This window comes from Nicotiana tabacum, chromosome 21, assembly GCF_000715075.1.
Source record: "Nicotiana tabacum cultivar K326 chromosome 21, ASM71507v2, whole genome shotgun sequence".
NCBI lineage: Eukaryota > Viridiplantae > Streptophyta > Magnoliopsida > Solanales > Solanaceae > Nicotiana > Nicotiana tabacum.
The window spans coordinates 91,707,517-91,715,524 of NC_134100.1; the positions used below are offsets into that span (position 1 = coordinate 91,707,517).

Sequence of the window (8,008 nt, forward strand, 5' to 3'; positions counted from 1 at the left end):
AGGTAGTTATCCACCATTAATATCCCTTTTATGTTTATTATATGTGACGGACACGTCAATCGCAAAAGTTACCAAGCATTACACTTTTAAGCAAAAGGCTCCGAGTCATTTATGACTAGGCACAAATTGACTACCTCTTTTGTCTACATTTCTTTTTCTTTCCCTACTAGATGGCTGTGGCCCGTTCTCGGGCCCAACATTTGCATTTTCCGGTGTTTAATTTTTTGGTGTATTGGATATGATAATGCATATCAGTACTACGACCGCAGGAAATACATTTGAATCAATAGACACAAAATCTTGCATTTTTAAGTTCGGTATTACAAATAATTTTATCCATTATCAGCTAAAATATCTACCCACGTGCTGGATTTATAATTAGACGCAGGAAAAAATAAAGAAAATGTACACAACACTTTGTCATTAATAAAGTCTCGACAAAATGATGATGTGCATGCGTAGCTAAATTCATGATTCAACACGCCGCTCCTGCCCACCACCGTCAATTGCTATATAAAAAGGCAAAAGAGATGGTTTCAGTAAATTGTTACATAGAGATTACTTAACAACAACAAATATTCACCTTAGAGATATAGAAATTATAGGTTGAAATGTATCCAACTACAAATTCAGCAAAAAGCACAAAAAGATAGGAATACACAAAACAAATAATAATAATAATATTGAGTCTGTTATACAAGTAGATGAGTTTGAATCTCAATTTGTGTGAGTGTAGTCAAATTATGATTTAGCACAAAAAGCATTATCGGATGTGAGACTCTTTCTTTACATAAACAGGCCCATAAGACATAGCCTTGTCTAAGGACAGCATACCAAAGTATATTAGCTTTCCTATAGCAGCTCTTTTCCTTCATTCGACCAAGTACAATTTAGTTTCCTTTTTACCGTAGAATGCTAGCAATATACATCACTTAAATGGTCCAATAATACATACGAATAATAGCAGAACAAAACAGTATAGCACTTTTAAAAAGCTAACCAAAGCCTTTTCTATCCCTCTAACGTGCCTTACTGCATTTAATCATCTGTATAGAGAAAATATTTATCCAAAAAAATGCATATACATGAATGTCAAGATTCATAAGTGACATGCTTTTAATTAATGGCTTTCAGTTTTAAAACCAAAACTTTTCATCATCCATCAATGCACAAACTCAAAGATTCATTTTTCTAGCACTTCACTTTACGAGATTTCACAAAAAGAAACAAACTAATTGCAATGAATTTGACACCTTCTCGTACGTCAAATGCTTGATCTAGACAGTAAGACGTAAGTTTCAGCAAATAGAACCAAGTACGGCAGAATAAGAAAAAATTTCTATCAGATAACCAGCCAATGCATGCCAAGTATTTCGACCTCATATTAACAACAGAACTTTCAATGGCCACAAAATTGCTGAAGCCTGATTGATATTGCCTTAAAAAGAAGTCAAGACCACAATCAGTTTCATCAGGTTAGTTAAACACATTAATTTGCCTATTTGTACGAGGAACTCAATAAAAATCCACCTTCATTGAACTAAAAGAAAATGAAGGAAAGAGTGAAAGAGTAACAGATGAAAAACAATTATCAGATTTAAGAGAAAATAAATATAAATGTCAGGACGAAGATTATTTCTTATCCAAGTTACTCATATAGAATAAAACTCATTCAAAATTCACCCCCTGCCTTCAAGAAAACGAATTGAAGAAAGTAACAGAGGAGGAAAGAAATCATTAAGAAACTTATGGAAGCAACAAACGCAACATAGTAAATTAACTATCACTCTTCAACTTCAAAGGTTAGGGGTAGTCCGCGTCCTTTTGTCTACTTTATGCTTTTTAAGGAATAAAAAAGAGTAATAGTAGAAAACAATGGAGATCAATCTTAATACGATATAAAGAACTTTCACACAGCTCTTGAGCAATATCCTCAAAAGTTGATTCTTCAAAAGCAAAACATTTAGAAAAAAGGACAACTAATACTTATTTCTTTTAGGGTAGAAGGAGTTTTCAACAAACCAATATGGGGCATCCAAATACTAAGCATCAAGAAAATTCTACTGCTGCAGAACAAGAAGCACAAATCTACTGCTGCAGAACAAGAAGCACAAAACCTGCATAGATAAATTGTTGTCTCCTACGTAAAATTTAATAACTAATGGCCATGTCATTTTAATCATTTGACACCACATGTTACTTTGATTGAGGAATATGAATAAACTACAGGTATGACAAATGCAAAATAGACACCTCCCAAATTCCATAATGTTTGTTTGAAAGTCTTAATGGGACATAGAAGTTCATATTTGGTTTTAACTTTCTACATAGCAATTAACTGTGCTGAGTTTGTAGATTATCTCTAACATTTGTATAGTGTCCTAAAAGAGAATCGTACTTTCCCTATCTTGATACTCTTTCAATATCACTTTATCAGAAATACAACATATATTTTTGGAATGTTAGATAAAACCGACAAATTAGAATAGCTAACGTCCTGTACCAAAAGCTAAATGCAATGAAATCTTAGGAAGCTTTGTAATACTATAAATATTTAATGGTAAAGTAGCTAGGCATGCAACATAATAAGAAGGCAATAGAAGCTTGAAAGCTGTTAGAAGCAAACTAATAATCATCTCAGTGTTCTATTGAAAATGTATAGCATATCGTATGAGAGAGCCATGGGACATGAAATCAAATCCATGCTCAATTCCATGTACAAAGCTTCAAAGAACAACAAATAACATGAATGCTAAGAAAAAAATATAAACCTCAAGCAGTTATTTTGTTCAAACAGAAGAACACAAATATACTTGATTTGCATATTATCTGGGTCAATAACTGGCCCCCAAAAGAAAGAAAGAAAAAGGAAACATTAAACATATAAGCTCAGCGTTTTTGTTTTCATTTCAATGTAGTCATTTCTAAACCCATTTTGAACACAGAATAAACATTGTCCGTCTTCGTCTCTTAATTTTCTAATATTGTACTTCTCAGTTCTCATCTAAATTTTCTTCTTTTTTTCTATTTGATCATTAAAATGTCTTATTTTTTCATCTCTTAATTATCTAATAATGCATTTCTTACCTAAATTCTCTTATTTTTTCTTTTTGATATCTCTCTTCTTCTTCTTTTCCAGTATTCTATCTGAAAGATTTTTCAATAAAGTAAAAGATAAATAAGTAAATAAACTTCTTCCTAAAAATATGTGAAGATAATAAACTTATCAAATTAACCTCCGAAATATTTAAATAAAATACTTGCGACTAAGTTACACATTGCTATAATTTTAAAGAGTTACACTTCCCAAAATATCAACCCAGTCATGTTACACCCAATTTTAAATTACATGTGGTGCAACTCAAAATCCATTTCATTTCTTACACATTTGGTCTTATCCCACTTATCCGATTTTTCTTTAATTGTAGTTCATCAATAATAAATTCCCAAAAGCTAAAAATTCCTTAAAAAGAGCAATCTCATTACTCACCAAAGTAACCCCAATAATTTCTTGGGTTTGCTTAAAGCAACATAATAAGCATATCAGTAATAACGAACCTGAGCAAACACGCACAATTTCGGGAAGAATGTTAGTAAATAAAGCTTTTCCTTTGAGCTCATAAACGTCTTCTTTGTATCTGAGCAGACACAACAACATTACGATTAGCCTTACTCATCTTCCAAGGAAAGCTCCAGCATAAGGTGATTGCCTTTTTCTGCTATCTACAGTTATAATATATAAATTGAGGCCCTACAACAAAGTTACATATTCTATAAATAAATTCAAAAAAAATGAGGGGTACTAATTGGCCATATAAATATCAAAAAAATTGCCAATTAGCCATTAGAACCATCGGTTAACAAAATCTCCAAATCAATTATTGAAACCCCAATTTCAAACATTTTAGCCTTTAATGCCAAAGATGTCGAATTTAACTTTCCGGTAAGACCAGATTATAGTTTTTTACGGCATATTGTCAAACACCTTGGCTGCAACAATGCTCTTGTCTATTTTTATGTCATTTTCGTTCCAAATGTTAATTCAATGTGCCCAAATCGTGTTTAAACCTATGCAGGAAAAAACCAAACATGCATGTCAAAAGCAGATGTACACAGTGGAGAAAATATTCCAAAAGAATAGTACATAAGAGATAGTCACCAAATATCCATTACCAACAAAGAGGTGCAACAAACAACAAATCGAGCAGATAGGTAAATAAGCAAATAAGGATTCTTAGGGCTAAAGAAGAAAGAAAATGTCGAGAAGTGAAGAGCAGGACAGGAACCGGAAGCCATGGTTGTTGTCGCCGACTGAGGCATTTTTTGTGGCAAATCGAGCAGAAGAAAGGAGATAAATTATGACCGAGATAGAAAGACAATTTTGCACTTGGTCGACCATTCTTCACGCTTCTATATAAAATAGAAAAAATTTAGAGAGAAAAAATCTAGCAACTCTCCATATAGATGTACCAAACAACAATAACGCATATTTTTTTTCTTGAGTTACAAACTTATACTTACTTAAAGCATAAAAGAACTAGTAATCAGAAAATAAGCCAAATTATCTGTTATAACAAATTAACATACATTGATAGTATAATTTTTTTGGTAAAATCACCATGCTTGTACCAGCAACATAAATGCCACCGTTAGACATGAATTCATTTTTTTAATATAATTAGGGGTTAAATAACATACATTTGATAACATTATATTTTCTTAGCAAAAAACAAAAGAACATTACCCTATATAAATTACTTATTCATAAGTCATATGTATAAAGTAGCAAAATTTTATAATAAGGGGCCGATGCATGCTTGTATAACTTCATTTTGCAATTATATTCTAGCCTAGGACAATTGGACCAATTTGCACATATAGTGCCAAATTTGTAAATGACTCTAGGTCACGAGTACTCTATTGGCTCCACGTTTGGCGCATATAGCCCTTTTTTCGAAGCGGTGTTGTATCGTAGGGAAAGGTACTTGCCCCTTTGGACCGGTTCAGGGTTCAAGGTTCAGGGCCGAGAAGAGATTGTGAAAATAGCATGAGCTAACCATCAATTTTCGGACTAATAATCGAATAATAGTTAGTGTTTGTAAAGTTATTAAAAAATAGTTACTATTCTATGTAGAAATAAAATTTGGACAAAAATATCCAAGTTGAAACACAAAAAATTCTAGCATAATATGCTAGATTATGGAGCTCCTAGGTATAAACTTCTAGCATATTTGTAACGACCCAACCGGTCGTTTTGAGCATTTGCACTTCGCTCGGTAGTTTATGGGCATGAGTAGGTTCGTATGATGTATTATGACTTATGTGAATCGTCGGTTGTGATTTTCAGGTTATTCGGAATCGAATTGGAAGAATGGATTCCACGGTTGAAGCTTTAAATTGGGAGAGTTGACAAAGTTTGACTTTTTGTGAATGTGAACCCGGAATGAAGTTTTGATGGTTCCGGTAGGTCCGTATAGTGATTTTGGACTCGGGCGTATGCCCGGATTGGCATTTGGATGTTTCTAGAAGGTTTCGCCACAAGTTGGCAAAATTTAAAAATTTCAAGGTTTGAAAAGTTCAAAAGTTAAACCGGAAGTTGACTTTGAGGATATCGGATTCGGATTGTGGTTCCGGGAAATGAAATAGCTTTGTTATGTTATTCGGGACTTGTGTGCAAAACTTGGGTTCATTCAGGGTTGATTTGCTATGTTTCGGCACGAGTTATTGAAGTTGAAAAGTTCAAAGTTCGTAGATTTCGATTTGAGGTGTGATTCATCGTATTGATGTTGTTATGTGTGTTTTGTGGCCTCGAGTAGGTCCGTATTGTGTTATGGAACTTGTTGGCATGTTCGGACGAGGTCCCGAGGGACTCGAGTGAGTTTCGGACGAGGTTCGAATCATTTCATTGCATTTTTGAATTTTTGCTAAGTTGCTGGTTCTGGTGTGATCGCACCTGCGGCTGGTTTGCCAAGGTGCGATGGTCGCAGAAGCGACAGAAGAGTTGCAGAAGCGAGGTGTGAGCTGCTAAGGAAGACCGCAAAAGCGGAAGTAAGGGCGCATCTGCGCGTCCTCAGAAGCGTAAGATTAGCCGCAGAAGCAACGAGTGGAGCAGGAGCGGGAGTTGGTTGGCTCACCTGCGCGTGCGCAGAGGCGGAGAATGTTCGTAGGTGCGAAAGGGCCGGCCTCCATGGGCTTCGCAGAGGCGAGATTTTATCCGCAGAAGCGGAGGTCGCATATGCGACATTTTAACCGCATATGCGGAAATGTTGGGCAGAAACCATAAAATCGAGGCTTTGGTTCTTTCTTCATATTTTGATATGTAGGACTCGGATTGAGGCGATTTTTGGTATAATTTTCATCACAAGGATTGTGGTAAGTGTTCTCTACTCGGTTTTGGTTATATTTCATGAATCTGCCTTCATTTTTGGTAATTGGATTGTGAATTTTAAAGAGAAAATTTGGGGTTTTGGCCTAAAGTTTCATAATATGAGTTTTGAACATCGAACTGGAGTCGGATTTGAGTGAAACTAGTATGGTTGGACTCGTAATGGAATGAATTGTCGGATTTTGTGTGTTTTGTTGCATTACGAGGTGCGGGACCGGATGTGATTTTTGGCCGATTTTGGATTTTGATTAAGGATTCGATCTTTATCATTTGGAATTGTTTCCTTGGGCTTTATTTGATGTATTTGAGTTGCTTTTGGCTAGTTTTGAGCTGTTCGGAAGTCGTTACGCGCGTGATGGCATCTTTGAAGCATCGCTTGTCTTGCTCGATATTTGTATTGGTTTGTTCGAGGTAAGTAACTCTTCTAAACTTAGTGCTGAGGGTATGCAATCCCGTAATACGTATTACGTGATTGGTATTGAGGTGACGCATATGCTAGGTGACGGGCGTGTAGGCGTGCACCATGTGAATTAGGACTCTGTTGTTTCCTTGGCACTATATAGTGGTCCTACTTTGTTGATGTCCGTATTTTCACCATGTGATAAAGTAATTGAGTTGTCAATCATGCTAGATATCATGTTTATGCTTTATGACGATAGTGCTAGGACCTATATTGGCCGTTTCTTGCTATCATTTCACTAATTTCATTGATATTTCGTACTTAGTCATATTCATGCATTCATATCATATTACAGTCACAGTTGTTATTTATTGATATATCATATCATTGTTGTCGGGCTAATTTTATGATATTGTGAGACCATGAGTGAGACTGGAGAGATTGATGACTGAGTGAGGTCGGGGCATGTTTGTGAGGATATTGATACTATAGCATGTGAGTTGTTTGTGTAGCACGTGAGTCGTCCGTGCGGATCCAGATATTGATATTATGGCACATGAGTTGTCTGTGCAGCACGTGAGTTATCCGTGCGGATTCAGATATTGATATTATGACACGTGAGTTGTCCAAGCGGATTATAACGCTTGGGCTGTAGGAGTCCCTCCGGAGTCTGCACACCCCTAGTGAGCGCAGTTGATTATATATATATATGTATATGGATCTGGTTGCACGCCGCAACGGGCCTTATAGGCATATGTGGATCGGGCTGCACGCCGCAACAGGTATTATACAGTGCCGAGTGATTGAGTGTGCTGAGCATTGAGCATAGTGAGAGGGAATGTGAGACAGTGAGATTGAGTTGTCACGATCCAATTTTACCTATAGGTTGTGATGGCGCCCAACACTACAGCTAGGCAAGCCAACTAGTAATTTAAACACATATTCAGTCCTTTTTAAAATTAACCGAATAATAAAACTCTTCTTACTTGCAATGATCAAGACAATGTGAAAAGCTGGTAAATTAAATTAACCAAAAAAATAATTAAATCCAAAAATTCTACAAATGTGTGTGCCAAGACCTAGTGTCACAAGTGTATGAGCATATAGTAGATTATACAAAAATTCAAATACTGTCTAAAATAAAATAGACAAAATAAAAATTCAGGGAGAGGCACCGATTGCTGCACAATGGCTCAGAAGGACAGCTCACCACTAAGCCTCTA

General features: G+C 35.6%; 1 long non-coding RNA gene across 1 annotated transcript; it reads right to left on the reverse strand.

Annotated features, from left to right (window-relative positions):
* Positions 1 to 287: 287 nt before the first annotated feature.
* LOC142175465 (uncharacterized) lies at positions 288 to 4,674 on the reverse strand. The gene is made up of 2 exons (XR_012704529.1): positions 3,559 to 4,674; positions 288 to 509 (listed from the first exon to the last, which is right to left on the reverse strand). It is a non-coding gene; the product is annotated as an uncharacterized LOC142175465 (long non-coding RNA).
* Positions 4,675 to 8,008: the final 3,334 nt, after the last annotated feature.